Consider the following 16,555-nt stretch of genomic DNA (forward strand, 5'->3'; position numbering starts at 1 on the left):
AGAAACAATGATGTGACGATATACCAGCCAGGTTTAGAGGACATGCCAATTGGTCAGGCCATGGAGTTGGGCTGGGGGCCTAAGCGATATTAATAGAGAGGCTGCAGGCTCTTGTTTAAAGCCAGGTGGGATTTAGGTGCAGCTCAACTAAACCCAGTTTTGGGGTGTTTTTTTTTTTTTAATGCTAATTGTCTTCTGTACTTCATTTTATCATCACCATAGCCTTTGTATCAGGATACACAGCAATGATAACAGATTTCTTTTTAAAGCTTAGTATTAAATATTAATATCTCTCCCCATTATAATATTACATTATTCTACCAAGAAAAAAAAATTAAAATGCAAGTTATTTGAAGCCTAGATACACTTCCGTGATTAGCAAGCTGCCTCAGAGTTGGTGGCTTCTTCCTGCTGTTGGCAGATCCAGGCCCCAGAAAGACGAGACAGGCTACAAGCATTTCTGAAAAGAGTGCTACAAAATGGATGGCCTGTTCTAAGCCAGGTTACAAAGGATGGGGTAAGGGAGGGGCATTTTCTTCCAGAAATAGAATTTCTGAAGAGTCCCAATCCATCATTTTTCCCCCAAAATGGTTGGAGAAGGGATAAAATCTCAATATGAGGTTCAAAGCACTCTGTGCCAAGGGAACAGAGCTGCCTTGCTGAGGCGGGCTGCTGAGGAGGGGCATAGCCAGGTGGTTCACCCCTTCCTCGGGGCAAGACACAGAAGCTTATCTCCCCCCCGCACCCCACCCTGAGGTGGGGAGGTGGGCTGAAGCCTGGCTGACACTAGATTCTCTAAGAGGTTTCCTCTAGGAACAAACAACTCAGGCCTTCCTTTCACTTCAGCAAAGAAGTTATGTTGGAAAGCACTTGGGACGTTCCTCTCCAGCCTTTGGGGGAGGCTCAGAGATGAGAGTCAGCAGTACAGCCGCCCTCCGGACCCTCAGCAGAATTCCTGAAGGTTGGAGACCCCATAGAAGTGGACAAAGGCTGCTGCCACCACCAGGATGTGAAAAATCTGATGCGACTGGAACCATATGTCAAACTTTCCAGAAGAGATGCATTCAGGAATTTGAGCAGCAAAGAGGCCAGCCCGGGTGATGTACATCACAGCCATGAGGAAGAAGCAGCCCATCTGGCCCACAGTGGTGGCCTCAAAAGCCCTCGTGGATTGTAAACCCACTGATGAAGCCCAGGCCCAGGAACACCCCTGCTCTTGTCTGCCAGTGTGTAGGAATGGCAAACCGGTCCCACTGTGCCACAGTGATGGCGGAAATGCCCAGGACACAGATGATGGAGAGGTAGATGAGCCGTGGCTGTGGGGAGCAGTAGAAGGAGTAACGGAGCCAGGGGACAAGGTCTCCCATAATCAGTAGAGCAATCCCTGAACCCAGTTTAGAAAAAGCCCAAGAGACTTTCTCTGAGTGGCAGACTTTCACGGTGTGAAAGAGCCAGGAGAAGCGGAGGCAGAGCGCCACGCCCAGAAGGACATCCCAAACACTACCTTCTCCTGCAGGGGGGCCATGAAGTACATGTTTGGTCTCAGCAGGGTCAAGGTTTCCAGAAAGAGAAACAGCACAAAACCAAGCAGATGGGCCCAGATATTGCTGGTCTCTGTGTGGAGGCGGAAGATGCTCCTAAGGTAAGCCTGGAAGGAGGGCATGGGCAGCCTGTGGCCATGAAGCAAGTAATCATTGTCTTTCAGCCAGTCAGGGAGCATATCATGCAGGATGACCCTCCAGCATCCCTCCCAGACCTTATACACGAACTTCTCCATCTTCTCCATGGCATGATGCGCTTGCAGGGGAAGTGTCAGGATCCTCTCCTCTTCCTCCTCCTTCCCCTCCTCCTCTTCCTCCTCCTCCTCCTCCTCCTTCTCCTCCTCTTTCCCCTTCTCCTCTTCCTCCTCCTCCTTCTTCTTCTCCCCCTCTTGGGGCACTGGGCACACTTGTTCTTCTTCAGCTTTGGCTGGGTCAGCAATTCCCTGTTTGCCCTTCTCTCTCTAACAGGGGTCCCAGTTCAGCCAGCTCCCCCGTGTCCGTCTCCCTGTTACTGGCAGGAGCCCCATTGCCCTGTGCCACCACTGGTCCTTTGTGAAAAAGACATCTGGCTGGTACCTCAGTACCCTGAAGCTTCAGCTTGGGGACAGGCTGGGTGTCTCAGCTTCAGAAGGCAGAGATCTATCTCCCTGTGATGGCAGACACAGCAGGCGACAGGCTCAGCTGGGCTGTGGTCCCTGTGGTATATCCCTTAAGGGCCTCAATCTTTTTTTTTTTTTTTTAATATATTTTATTGATTTTATACAGAGAGGAAGGGAGAGAGATAGAGAGTTAGAAACATCAATGAGAGAGAGTCATCAATCAGCTGCCTCTTGCACACCCCCTACTGGGGATATGCCCGCAACCAAGGTACATGCCCTTGACCGGAATCGAACCCGGGACCCTGCAGTCCCCAAGCCGATGCTCTATCCATTGAGCCAAACCGGTCCCGGCAGGGGGCCCCAATCTTTAAGCTCCCCAGTTTTTAAAAATATATATTTTATTGACTTTTTTACAGAGAGGAAGGGAAAGGGATAGAGAGTTAGAAACATTGATGAGAAAGAAACATTGATCAGCCGCCTCCTGCACCCCTGCAACTGGGGCTGCGCCTGCAACTAAGGTACATGCCCTTGACTGGAATCAAACCTGGGACCCTTCAGTCTGCAGGCCAATGCTCTAGCCACTGAGCCAAACCGGTTAGGGCTAAACCCAGTTTTTGATGGCTCCCAAGGATGGAGGCTGGGACAAGTGCATATGACTGGCTCAGGCCTCAGCATCTAAGGGAGGAAATTCTTGAGCTTCTCAGTGGTAGCCTCAGGCACAGCCATCAGCCTCCCTCAGATGAAGAATTGGTTGTGCCAGAATACTCTTTTTTTTTTTTTTTTTTTTTTTTTTTTTTTATCCTCACCCTAGGATATTTTTCCATTGATTTTAGAGAGAATGGAAGAAAGAGGGAAAGAAAGAGAAGCATCTATGTGAGAGTAACACATCAATTGGTTGCCTCCTGCACACACCATGACCACGGCACAGGCTGGGGAGGAGCCTGCAACTGAGATACATGCCCTTGACAGGAATTGAGTTCCAGACTCTTGGGTCTGCAGGCCAACACTATCCACTGAGCAAAACCACCCAAGGCAGCCAGATATTCATTTTGGATTCCCTGTGGCAATGCTGAGTCTTCCTTGGCTCAGGAACTCTTGCTGTTTTCAGCAGGTGATTCAACATCACTGAGGGGACTGACTTAGAAAGCCCGCTTCTTGATTCACTCTTGACAGCTCATCTTAGGTCTTTCTGCTTCCTAGTGAGAATCATTCTTGGGGGCATGGTCTCACATGAGAGTGGGGTCAGAGACACCACTGGTAGCATCTTTGAGCATCTACTGAGGGAGAGGGTCCTGAGGACTGGGATGGGGGGCGGGGGATCTGCAAAGGCCTCCTAGAGGTGGAGCATGAGGATCCGGACAGGTGTTCACACTGTGGCCTGTGTGGGCTGCAGTGCACAAGCCATATAGCTGTATATGGCCTCCCTGTGGAGAGGCCAGCAAGGAGGGACTAAGTACTCCAGGAAGTAAAACCATGTTAAAGATCCAGCCACTTTCGTATGATTCACAGTCATTCATTACCACTTTAATTCAAGGAATATTCTATAACTCACAGGCATGTTCACCTCACTGTTATTTCAACTCCCTTGATTTCTCTAGAGGATTGCTTTGGGGCAAGTATTATTGCCTTCAGAGCAACCTCGGTAGAATACATTAAAAGTAACAACCTGGATTCTGAGAGTGAATTATTGCCAGAGATGAAGGGGAGCCTTCCATTCTTTGGCTCGAGCTCCTCTCAAGTCTGCCTTAAATTCTACCACTTACATTTTAAAAACGCAACTTGATTTTTTTCAAGGGTAATGAAAGAAAAGTGAGGGGGCCGTGAGAGCACTCCACTAAACAAGGGCCAGCACTGGAATGAAATTTTAAAAATCATTTATCCTTGCGTGGTGACAAACTGAAGTTGCTATAAATGCCAAGAGAAAACAATACAGAGAAAATGGATGGGGTTACCGGAACATGTTCATAAATTTATGCAGTAAATGTGCTGTGTGTTCTACAATCGGCAATCGGCTGATATAAGACAATATTAAGGTGCTGCAAAGTCTAAGTTAATATAACACTTCTCCACTCTACTGTTTAGATTTATTGCCTGAAATTTTATGGGTTTTAAATGGCTCTTCCTTGACATTAAATATTTAGCAGTTAATTCGTCATTTTAATCTTGAATTGTTTTACACTGAATTTAAAATTCAGTTATCTAGTTGAAGAGGGGAAGGAAGTATGATATGCTTATGTCCTGGATTTGTGGACAGATTTTGGGGATGGGGAAGCCAGATTGGAGAATTGCAGTTTTCAGAAATCTCTTGAAATGATGAAATGATGTGTTTCAGGACTTATTTCATGGGAGAATGCTGGCGTGTAGACTGGGGAAATGATATCTACACCCTAGAAATGGTAAGACTTTCTCTCTGTGGATCTGATTCTCATTTTCAGGGTCACCCCATTTCATGAGCACCTATTACATTGCTAGGAAATCCAGGCTCCAGATACTGAGTAGAGGGTCCTCAGAGCAGCTCACACAGGAACCACGAATTGCTCTAACTTAGACAGTCACTAGGGGAGCTGCCCCAGCTTGGTTCAACTCCCACTACCTAATTGAAGTCTTGTTGAGTTTGCCCATTGTTGCTTACTGACCTCAGGGCACCTCTGGGTTAAACGTATTTGAGTTCTGCAAGCAGAGGTTCCTTGGAGACAATGAGGACATCTTACTCTGAATCAGGTCCTTCCCTTGTAGAATCAACAGTAGAACCTGTGTCTGGCTCCCTGTGGTTCGTGGATATATCCTCTGTTTCAGAGTGAGGGGCTGTGCAGCCACCAGTAACAAGATTTAAGCTTCCGGCTCTCAGCTTATGTCTTGCATCTTCCAGAGCCTTTCTGTAGATCTGATTCTCACGAGTGTAACAAGCTTCTTGCCAAAGCGTTGCCCAGGGGGGCTGTGGGCCCTAGAGACAGTGGGACTGCCTGGCTCTCCTTCCTCATCTAATTTCTATTTTTCTATTTTTCTGCTGGAATTACCAGTGTTTGTCCTAAGATCCCTATGCTGGATGCTCTGATATACTACCCAGATGCCCCAGTAAAGGTATTTTTCTAATTAACGGTTCCTCTTTGCCCTGCTCAGTCTAATCAGCCCAGGACCGGACTGTTTATATTAGCTAGGAAGCCCACATGGAAGGAGAAACCCCAGAGCCCTATCTCCAAATGCTGACTCTTCTCTTGATTTTCATAAGACCGCAAGAAAAGACACTTGTCCTTATCCGCTCTTAGTATCTATTAATACTAAGGAGAAATAAGGATATCAAGTTGGCTTATGTGGCTGGGGGAAACATATCTGTGAGATTATCAAATTCTCAGGAATAGGGAGCATGAAAGAAATGCAAAGCAATGGACATGAGACATGTTGCTTCCTGCAAATTCCAAACACGGCAATGGTGGGAAAATCTTTTACATGAGGGACCTGTCACTGTGGGTTTAATTTTTGCCTTTGATCTGTGCTTCTCTTTTAAAATAGTACTTCTGCCTGCCAGTGTTTAAAACAAGAAGGGACCTTAAGAAATTGATTTCAGAGTGTAAAAGTTTCAATTAAAAAAAAAATCCTTTCTACAAATAACAGAATCTCAGAACCACTGCTTATAATGACCTTGGAGAAGGAAGTGCCATTAGTGGCACAGGGATGAACTGTGAGGGATGAACGGGCAAAGCAAAGGACCCCACAGAACTGGACTGTTCCAAGCAAAAGCTGGCCTAGGGAATGGTTGTTTCCTGATGCCTTCGCCAGCCCCACTGTCACAGAAAACTAGGTACTCATGTCCCGTATCTGTAAAATCGAATTGGTTTTACTTGGTGCCTCTCAGCTGTTGTGAAAATAAATGGATTCAAACAGAATAGATCTTTTCATAGCATTTCACCTAGCCTGAACCGAGAAGTGATGAGCGGTGAATTCCAGATGTTGACGCTTCCCTATTGCTATCATTTCTCTCTGCGCCTGCCTTCTTTTTGACAGCCCAGGGTATGGATGGCAACCTGAAATGGCTCACTGCTCTCTCGGTCTCTCCCCCCTCCTTATCTCCTTCTCCGTTTCCCTGTTTACTTCTCCTTTTGATGAAAACCGTTTTCTATCAGGATGAGATTCTTTGCATATATTTAAAAGCAACAGGATTTTTCTCCCCAGATATTGCACAAGTAGCAAACACAATAAAAAAGTCAACTGCTTGGAAATATGAAAAGTGTTTTTTTCAATGGTCCCAGGAAGGCAAGACACATATAATGTGAATGGGTTTCTCATCTGCCAACCAAACAGTCTTTTTTTTAAAAATATTTTTTATTGATTTCAGAGAGAGGAAGGGAGAGGGAGAAATAGAAACATCAATGAGGAGAGAGAATCATCAATCAGCCGCCTCCTGCACACCCCACTGGGGATCAAGCCCACAACCCAGGCATGTGCCTTGACCAGGAATTGAACCAGGACCTCCTGGTTCATAGGTTGATGCTCAACTACTGTGCCACACCAGCCAGGCAACAGTCTTTTTTTCTTTTCTTTTTTTCCCTTTTTTTCAGGAAACAAAGAATGAGCTGGGCTTCAGGAATGCCCCATAGCTTTCTTATTATTATTCATTTTTAATTTCAAAGAAAAATCTTGGTCAAAGGTTTATCTGTTAGAGATAGGAACCTCCCTATAGCTTTTTTGGGGATGTCTGCAGTTTCTTAGTGCTTGGAAGTTACACTGATCGACAACAAGGTAGGGAGATGACAAGATATGGAATGGGTAACAAGACACATTCTGGGGCCCAGCAAACCCATCCTCTGCACAGGGGCAAACTCCCCCTGTGGAGAAATGCTGATGCATACAGATCGGGCACGAGGCGAGCTGCTGGCAGGAGGCTGACTCTGAAAGTCTTCGCGTTATAGAGGAAATGAGAAGAGGCCTTTGACAGAATAGTAATAACAATGTCTTATTTATATGGCACTTTGATCTTTTGTGAGATTCAAAAGATATTTAATCCTCATCACAAATGTATGAGTTAAGACTATTTTTCTAGTCTTAAAAGATAAATAGCTTGCCTGGGCCTGTCAGGGACTATGATGGTTAATTTTATGTCAACTTGACTGGATCACAGGCTTCAGCCACTTGGCTCAACGTTCTTTCAGGGTGTGTCTGTGAGCATATTTCCAGATGAGTTTGGCATTTGAATTGATGGACTCAGTAAAGCAGTTTGTCCTCCCAAATGTGGGTGGGCATCATCCAATCCATCGAGGACTTGCTTAGAAGAAAAAGGCAGGGGAAGGAAGACTAGCCCTTCCTGCCTGACTGTTGAGCTGGGACATCAATCTTCTCTGGCTCTCAGTACTCAGGTTCTCAAGCCTTCCTATTCAGATGGAATTACATCACTTGCTTTCCAGGGTGTCCAGCATGCTGACAGCAGATCCTGGGGCTTCTCAGTCTTCATAATTGGATGAGCCAATCCTTATAATAAGTGTGTGTGTGTGTGTGTGTGTGTGTGTGTGTGTGTGTGTCCTATTGGTACTGTTTCTTTGGAGAACTCTAATACAGGGAATCAAGGCTTTGAACTCCCAGAATGCATTTGTTCTAGCACATGCTCCCCGAGGGGAGCCAACCAGTAGATCTGAGGAGCCAGCAGCAGGAGCCAGCAGGCTAACAGAATGTATCATAGCTGGGGCCACAGCTTACTCTTATTCCTACCAATCTGGGTGGACATCTCTGCAGCAGATGCTCATGGTACCTGGTGCCACATGTCCTTGATCCACTTGACTCCAGCATGGCGGTGGTGGACAGCTCCCTCATGGGGCAGCAGCCCACTTCCAGATGAGCCCAGAACTTTCTCAGAGGCCCAGAACTTTCTCTCCAGCTTCTGAAGGGGCTCAGCAGCCACCTGCAGGTGCCATTTTGACAGATAGAGAAGATGATGGCAGCTTAACCAATAAAGAATCAGAGATTAAATAACCCTGCTTCCCTGCCACACAGTGGGTGGAGCAATTTTGAGGGTTGTTCTACCTGTTCCTCACAGGTTCCCAGAAGAACTAAGCCTCAGCTGCCCTTAGCAGTAACCCATCATCAACACCTTCTATTGGCTTTCCTTCCTTCCCTGCTTCACTCTTTGCATTCTCTCAGTCCTGTTTCCTGAGATCAGCTCCCAAAGAAACTCTTTATATCAAGTTCTTGTTTTAGGCTCTGTTATCACAAAAACCATTACCCAAGTACACCCCCTTCCCTACCCCGCCCCCCCTCCATCTCTCGAGTGGTTGATGCCTTCTTACTTTTATTATTAATCACCAGCAGCCAGTCCAGCCTCCCCTTTCTTTGAAGCACTCCCTCATTGCAAAGACAGCTCTTTGTAACAGCAGTAACACTTGCTAAGGACAGATCCAATACCTTGGCTGTCCTGGAGTCCTCAAGCCAAGGAGCTGCTGCTGCACTAACACCCTCTGTCACTTGCACGTTGTGAGGTAGCTTCCTCTTACTCACAGGTGTCTCCTACATCATGGATGGCAAACATTTGCCTTAAAATGCTAGATAATACATTTGTTAGGTTTTGCAGGCCTGAAGGTCTCTATCACAATGACTCGACTTATTGTGGTGAGAAAGCAGCTGCAGACAATATATAAATGTAGGAGCAGGGCTGTTTCAATAAAACTTTACTTAAGGACACTGAAATTTGTATTTCATGTCATTTTCACAGGTCAGAAAATATTATTAAAAAGAAGGAAAAAAACAGTCTTAGCCCGCAGGTTGTGCAAAAAAATAAGCCGGTGCCGAGTTAGCGGGATCTGCCCTGGATCCTACGCTCATGGGGGGAGAGACAGATTTGTTCAGGTGGCCTCTATGCTGTGTTCTGCGCCTTTCCTGGCACACAGACTGCCCCCAGCACTTACTGGGTGACTAAATAAACAGGACAAATGGCAGCCTCTACACTGCTTTCTATAAAACTTTCACTTGCTTAACCTCATGTCCTGTCTGCCCATGAAGTCTCCCCAAATTGAATTTTGCTCCCCCAATTGAATGTCCCGCAGGCTGTTTGGATGCTTTCCTCAGCGCCTGAAGCTCTTTGGGAAGCATTGACAGGGGTTGTGTTAACTGCCACCTGCAGAAAAGCCCCTTTTCCAGTCGTGCTTCCCAAAATTACCTTGGCTCAGTAAACGAGTGAATTTCGTGTTGAAAACAGGAACACAGGTAACAGGTGTTTCTGCTGATCTCGCCAGAAGAAGAAAATCCCAACCATGCCAAAAGCTTTGTTATTGAGATGACACGCGCCCCAGGGGAAAATAATGATTGCAATCTGATCAAGCAGTACACCAGCCTGGTATTCTACAAGCCCCAAGTACCGATCCTCAGACGACTTCCCCATTGATTTCGTCCTCCGTTAGGATAACCATCTGCGGACTTAGCTTACAGGATTTATCACCTCCTGGTTCTGTTGCTAGAATAAGTGCCCACCGTGGATAAGATCAGGGGGCTGATTTAACAAACTGAACTTTAATATGTGTTTCCTAAGAAAATGTATCATCCCCACTTCCTCTGGCTGTTGAAACAGTCCCCACCGGAGATAAAGAGATAGGAAGTTCTGACACCGATCGGCCCTCTGAAACCGTTCAGTACTCAACAGATTCTTGAAGATGGTGCTGTCACACACCACATCCAAGAGCTGCCAGAGGAAGTGGTGAAGTGGGGAAAACTTTTTGCCTTCGAGATGCTGGAGCTGTGCCTGCAGTTTTCAGGTAGGGACTTCGAGCTGATGCCAGGCAAAGGTGTGATGTGGGTGCCTGCCCAGGCTTCTGGTCACCCCACCTGTGTCTTCCTCTAATTGGCATATCTTCATGTAAACCTACTCCCCAAAGCCAGATGCCAGGTGTTTGCTGCCCTCTCATCTATCGGAAGCTGAATTCAGAAAGACTATCTGATGAACTTCACGCTGAAATTCTGGGTTTTCAGGAATATTGCTTTATAACTAATGTTTTGTTGTCTGTTTCTTTCTATTGGAATAGAAGCTCCAGTGCAAAGTCTCCTTGGCTTAATAGGTGCTCAGTAAATCTCTTTCGAATAAGAAACGAAAGAGTAGTGTGTAGTTGGGCACACAAATGCTCTCTTACTGGCCCCCAGAAAAGAGAGTGGGAGTGAGACAGAACAGATACCTGCTGCTTTAGCAAAGGCCTGAGACTCCTAGTTCTACATATAAGCAAATGATTATGCATGTACATTTGTAAGTAATTAATTTATTATCTGTAAAGTGGTTAGAACAGGCCTGGCTTGCAGAAAACAATACAGGGGTTTGTTCAGCAAGCAAACAAGCGTAAAGAGAACAAATAAAAAGCTGGCACACCTTTCCTCGGTGCTGAGACAAATAAGAAAAGAGAGTCTCTCCTAACACCCACCGCCTCTTCACCTTCCACCCCATTTCTTTCCTCCCTTTTATTCACCCCAATTTACCACCCCCACCCCCTTTAATTTAGGGCTATTGCTGCTCTGATTCTTACCAGGTTTTATTGGCTGCAAAGATGGGAATACTCTTACTTCCTTTCCTGAGATGATGGTTGTTGTGATGATGATGAAGATACAAAGGTTTTGATCATGAACAGGGCAAAGACAGTGGCTGCAATGCCATGTAGTTGCCGTGGGCTCTTCACTTTATGAAGAAGCTCTTTTCTCATTAACTACCCTGCTCCACCCTGAGAAAGAGTTATCATTTTTATCTCCCCTTCTCACAGACTTGGAGAGAGATTAGCTAGGTTCCCCAAGGTCAAGCAGGGTATAACTGCCAAAGCAGAGATTCAAACCCAGGTCAGTCTATTTGTGTGTCCTCTGCATGAGGCACAATGCTAAAGGCCATGCTTAGAGTATCTCTAATTCTTGCCACAACACAAGGGAGGCATTAGTGTCCCTTTGTTTATAGTTGTGACAAATGAGGCTCAGAGGAGCTAAGTGTCTTGTGCAAGGTTACAGCTAAAAGTGATGGAGCCCGTATTTGTACTGAGAATGCTCATGTTCAAACAACATTTTCATGTTGTTTGTCCCAGCATTGTGGGTCATTTTTATGTTCCTTTGAATTTTAAAAATATTTTCAAATTTTTTGTAATCAGCATATATTATTTTTATTTTTATCTTTTTAGAGTTTTTAATTACAACAGCAATACATGCTTATTGTAAAAAATTTAATACTGTAGAAGTCATATTATTTCTATAATGAAGGGAAAGGGTCATAAAAATGATGTTACTGCTTTTTTCTTTGGGTTTACTAATGACTTTATTTTTGTTATCCCTGGCAATTCTTACAGAGAGAAATGGGGCTGTGGCAATACCCCCATTTTTTCAAATAAAGACCCAGGTAAATAGTGACAGTGCTATTTACTAATAGTTTTATGTTGACAAGTTCATCACATCTCTCACCTTCTATAATACTTCTGCCTGGCCTGCCCTCAATGGGCAGGTAGGGTGGGTTCAAGAGTGCCGGTGGGAGACACATTTATCTTGTTTACTTAGAAAAGCATTGTGGGCTATAGGCTGTTGGGGGCACAGGGTTTCAGGTAGTAGATAAAGTATGTAAGGGGTATTGGTTGTAGTCAGGGCCCTACAGGCCTGAGAGCATCAGTAGGATCAGGGCAGGATACCAATGGCCCATTCAAGTGGGGAAACTGGGACGATTTTAATGAAGGGTGTGGGCAGGGTTAAGAGAAACCAGAGTGATGGTAAATGTCTGGACAGCAGCAGCACCAGCAGTTACCAGCCTCAGCCTGAAGGAGGGAGTAGTTAGGCAAACTTTGAGACAGGGCAGTCAGGAGGCTCACTCAGACAGAGCTCTGGCCTGAGATTGCACACGGTCACTGCCAGCCCACAGCTGGCACCAGAGAAATAAGCACCCCAAATCCTTTTTCCTTCTATTTTCTGATCTCCCACAAGTGCCTTCCACTTTTAGAACCTACTAGAAGGCAGAGAGCAAGGAGCGCCAGTTGGTGAAATTCATGGTGGTCAACTTCTAGAGGCAAAAAGAAAGGGTGGTGAGTGACTATGGAGGAGCCAACAGAATTGCCAGCATTGCCCCACCATCCTTGCCAAAGATGGCAAAGCAGAGGGGCTTTAAGGATTCCAGAATGCGGAATCCATGAGAGAAAGGGACCAGGATGGTAACCATGATGACCAGAGAACCTGCCCTTTGAAATAGCCTATATTTTAGAACAGCTGTGAACTTACAGAATAATTGAAAAGACAATCCAGAGTTCCCATTTACCCTGCACCCAGCTTCCCCTATTAATCACATCTTAAGTTAGTATGGTACATCTGTTATGGTTAACAAACCAATAGTGATATATTTCTATTAATTAAAGTGCATCGTTTTTTTTTTCCAGGTTTTTAAGTGTTTCTCTGTCCTTTTTTTTTTTTTTTTTTTTTTTTTTTGGTTCCAGATTGCCACCTAGCATATGACACTACATTCAGTCATCATTTTCTGAGGCTTGTGTTAGCTGTGGCAATTTCTCAGACTTTCTTTGTTTTTGATGTTCTTGACAGTTTTGAAGAGTACTAGTCAGGCATTTTGTAGGATGCTTCTCTATTAGTATTTTTCTGTGTTTTTCTTCACCATAAAACTGAGGTTGGGGGATCTGGGGAAGCAAAGCACTGAGGTAAAGTACTGTTATTATCACAGCATGTCAAGAGTACATACTATGAACATGATTTATGACTATTGATGTTGACTTTGATCATCTGGCTGAAGTAGCGCTTGTTAGCTTTCAGCACTGTAAAGTTATTTTCCCCCCTTTCCATATGTTACTCCTTGGAGGAAATCACTCTTTGTGAACCCTAATGAGTAGAGAAGTACGCTCACCATTCCTTAAAGTGAAGTATTTATGTGAATTATTTAGGATTCTTCTGCATGGGGGTTTTCCCTTTTCTCTCCATTTGTTATTTTATTCATTCATTTATGATATCAGTATGGACTCCTGGATATTTATTTTCTACTTTAGGGTATAATTCAATGCCATTGTATCTATCTTGTTGCTCAAATTTTCCAAGCTTTGGCCATTGGGAGCAATTTTGCTTGACTCCCATGCTCCTTGGACACATCCCCATCAATATGTTGTGTTTCTGTTGTTTTTTAATATGCATTTTCTTTTAAAAAATAATTTAAAATGTTTCAATTAAAGTTGACATACAATATTATATTAGTTTCAGGTATACACCCTAGTGATTAGACATTATATAACTTACTGAGTGATTATCCTGGTATATCTCATACCAACCTCACACCATACATACTATGTTATTGACTATATTCCTTATGTTGTGCTTTACATCCCCATGACTATTTTGTAACTCTCAATTTGTTCTTCTTAATCTTTTCACTTTTTTCACCCATTCCCTCAACTTCCCAACCATCAAAATGTTCTTTGTATCTATGAGTCTGTTTCTGTTGTGCTAGTTTGTTTATTTTGTTTTTTAGATTCAGTTGTTGATAGATATGTATTTATTGCCATTTTATTGTTCATTTTCTTCTCCCTTCTTCCTTCCTTCTCCTCCTCCTCCTCCTTCTTCTTCCTATAGAAGTTTGGTTGTGATGAGCTCCTTTAGCTTTTTCTTGACTGTGAAGCTCTTTATCTGACCTTCAATTCTAAATGATAGCTTTGCTGGCTAGAGTAATCTTGACTATAGGTCCTTGCTTTTCATTACTTTGAATATTTCTTGCCAATCTCTTCTCGCCTGCAAAGTTTCTGTTGATAAATCAGCTTACAATTTTATGGGAACTCCCTTGCAGGTAACAAATTTTCTCTTGCTGCTTTTAAGATTCTCCATTTGTCTTTAAACCACTGCATTTTAATTATGTGCCTTGGTGTGGGCCTCTTTGTCCACCTTGATTAGGACCCTCTATGCTTTCTGTACTTACGTGTCTATTTTCTTTGCCAGGTTAGGGAATTTTTCTGCCATTAGTTTTTCAAATAGGTTTTCAATTTCTTGCTTTCTCTCTTCTCCTTCCAGCACCCCCATGATGCGAATGCTGGTATGCTTGAAGTTGTCTCACAGGCTCCTTACACAATGCTCATTTTGTTGGGTTCTTTTTTCCTTTTTACTGTTCAGATTGGGTGGGTGTTTTTGCTTCCTTATATTCCAAATCACTTATTTGATTCTTGGCTTCATCTACTTTACTGTTGATTTCCTGTAAATTATTTTTCACTTTAGTTAGTGTAACCTTCATTTTTGACTGATTCCTTTTTATGGTTTCCATATAGATTTTTATGCTCTTGAAGTTCTCATTGAGTTCATTGAACATCCTTATAACCAGTGTTTCTTTTTACTATGCATCTAGTGGATTGCTTGTTTCCATTTTGCTTAGTTCTTTTTCTGGAGTTTTGTTCTATTTGTTCATTTTTGACATGTTCCTTTGTCGCCTCATTTGGCAGCCTCCCTGTGTTTGTTTCTATGTATTAGGTAGAGCTGCTATATCTCCTAGGCTTGGTAGAGTGGCCTAATGTAGTAGGTGTCCTGCAGGGTCCAGTGGCTGTCTCCCTGTTCACCCAAGCTGGGCACTGCAGATTCATCCCCCAGTGTAGGCTATGTACACCCTCCTGTTACCATTGAGCCTTGCTTATTGTTGGAACATTAATCATAGGGATCTACTTCCAGGTTGATCAGCTATAAGGACTAACTGTGACTAACATGTGACTACCATGCAGGGTCCCACAGAGCAGGGCTTATTTCAGCAGGATTCTAGTGCCTGATGTGTCTTCCCCTTAAGGATGTCACTTGTAGAGTGGATTTTGTGGTGCTTTAACATGATCTGAAGCTGTCCACTGGGTGTGCTGGCTCTGGGGCTTCCTGGGAGGTGTAGGTCAGCTACCTCCTGTATTCTGCCTGGAGCCTAACAGCATGAGCTACAAAGTGATCTGTGGATGGCTGCTACTTGTTCTAGGCTTGGAGGTGCCCAGGAAAGACCAAACTGCAAACCAAGGCTGGCTGCTGCTAATGTCAAGCCTGGAATCACTTAGTGAGAGGTACAGGGCACACCAAGGCCTGTTGTTATTGGTTTGAGAAATTTTAGAAAAGTCTGAGGCATGAGCCACAACAGGCCATTCATATGGAAAACCCACTGGAAATGGGTTGGGTGGGACCAACATTTGAGTGAGCTGGGGGTCTCAGGGAATCACCAGAGCAGGCAAACAGTGATAGCCAGGTTGATGGAGACTGAGAAATGTCATCCACCTGCCAGCTCTGTAGGGGGATGGCTCATCAAAGAAGCAATGGCCTCTGCCAGCACTTCTCTCTGGGAGAAAGGTGGTCCTCCATCCCTCACACTAATGTCAGACAATTCACTTTCTTCCCACATGTCCCTGGTATCCTTCTAACTGAAACTCAGAGGGAGTGAGTCCAAGTAAATTGGTGTATGGGCCCTCAAAAGGAATTCCTGGGGTTCTGTCTTACTCAGCCACAATCCCCACTGGTTTTTACTATCAGAAATTGTGGGAACTTCTCTTCCTGGCACTGGAATCCTGGACTTGGGGAAGGAGGGAGGCCCTGTTGTGGAGTTGTGACACCTTGCTCCTCATGGGGTTACAGCTGAGATATCCCTCCCAATATTTCTTCTCTACATGCGGATGTGGGACCAACCCATTCTGTACCTCCACCCACTCCTGCCAGACTCCACGTGACTTTTTCCATGTATCTTTAGATGCAGGACTTCTGTTCAGCTAGATTTCAGGCAGTTCTGAATGATGGTTATGCTGTACTTTAGTTGTAATTTTGATGTGGTTGTGGGAGGATGTATCGCATTTACCTATGCCGTCAGAGGCCTTCATGTGTGTTTTCTTACTTTCTTGCACTACAAGATGCTCTAGGCTTATCTTGTGTAATTCTTACTAAAATAAAAATAGCTTACTGTACGTACAGAGCACTTATGATGCCAAATGGTGGGGTTTTCCCTCACATTAGCAATTCTGGCACCAAGTACTTGGAGTTAGTGCAGACTCTACAGATTAAGAGCTCAGTTCTGTAAGACTGCCCCCCAATCTGAGATGTCAACTGCAAGCAGTGGACCCCCAGGTCATCCACACTCTGCCTGACTTGGCTATAAATTAAAGGTTCCTGTGTCTCCCTCCTCAGGTTTGATTATTTGCTATAATGGCTTGCAGAACTCAGAGCACAACCTTACTTACTATGACTAGTTTATTATTAAAAAATACATTTGAGGAACGTCCAAATGGAAGATATGCCTAGGGCAAGGAAGGCGCAAGGAGCATGGAGCTTCCATGCCCTCTCCAAATAGGCCACCCTCCTAGCACCTTGATATGTTCACCAGCCTAGAAGCTCTCCATATTCTGTGGTTTTTATGAAGCTTCAATTACAAAGATGTGGTTGATGGCATCATTGGCCATCAATGATTAATTCAGTCTTCAGGCCCTCTTCCCTCTGTGAAGATGG

General features: G+C 44.5%; 1 pseudogene; it reads right to left on the reverse strand.

Moving 5' to 3' along the window:
- Positions 1 to 888: 888 nt before the first annotated feature.
- Positions 889 to 2,159, reverse strand: LOC118714552 (annotated as a pseudogene).
- Positions 2,160 to 16,555: the final 14,396 nt, after the last annotated feature.

This window comes from Pipistrellus kuhlii, unplaced genomic scaffold, assembly GCF_014108245.1.
Source record: "Pipistrellus kuhlii isolate mPipKuh1 unplaced genomic scaffold, mPipKuh1.p scaffold_m20_p_10, whole genome shotgun sequence".
Taxonomy (NCBI): Eukaryota; Metazoa; Chordata; class Mammalia; order Chiroptera; family Vespertilionidae; genus Pipistrellus; species Pipistrellus kuhlii.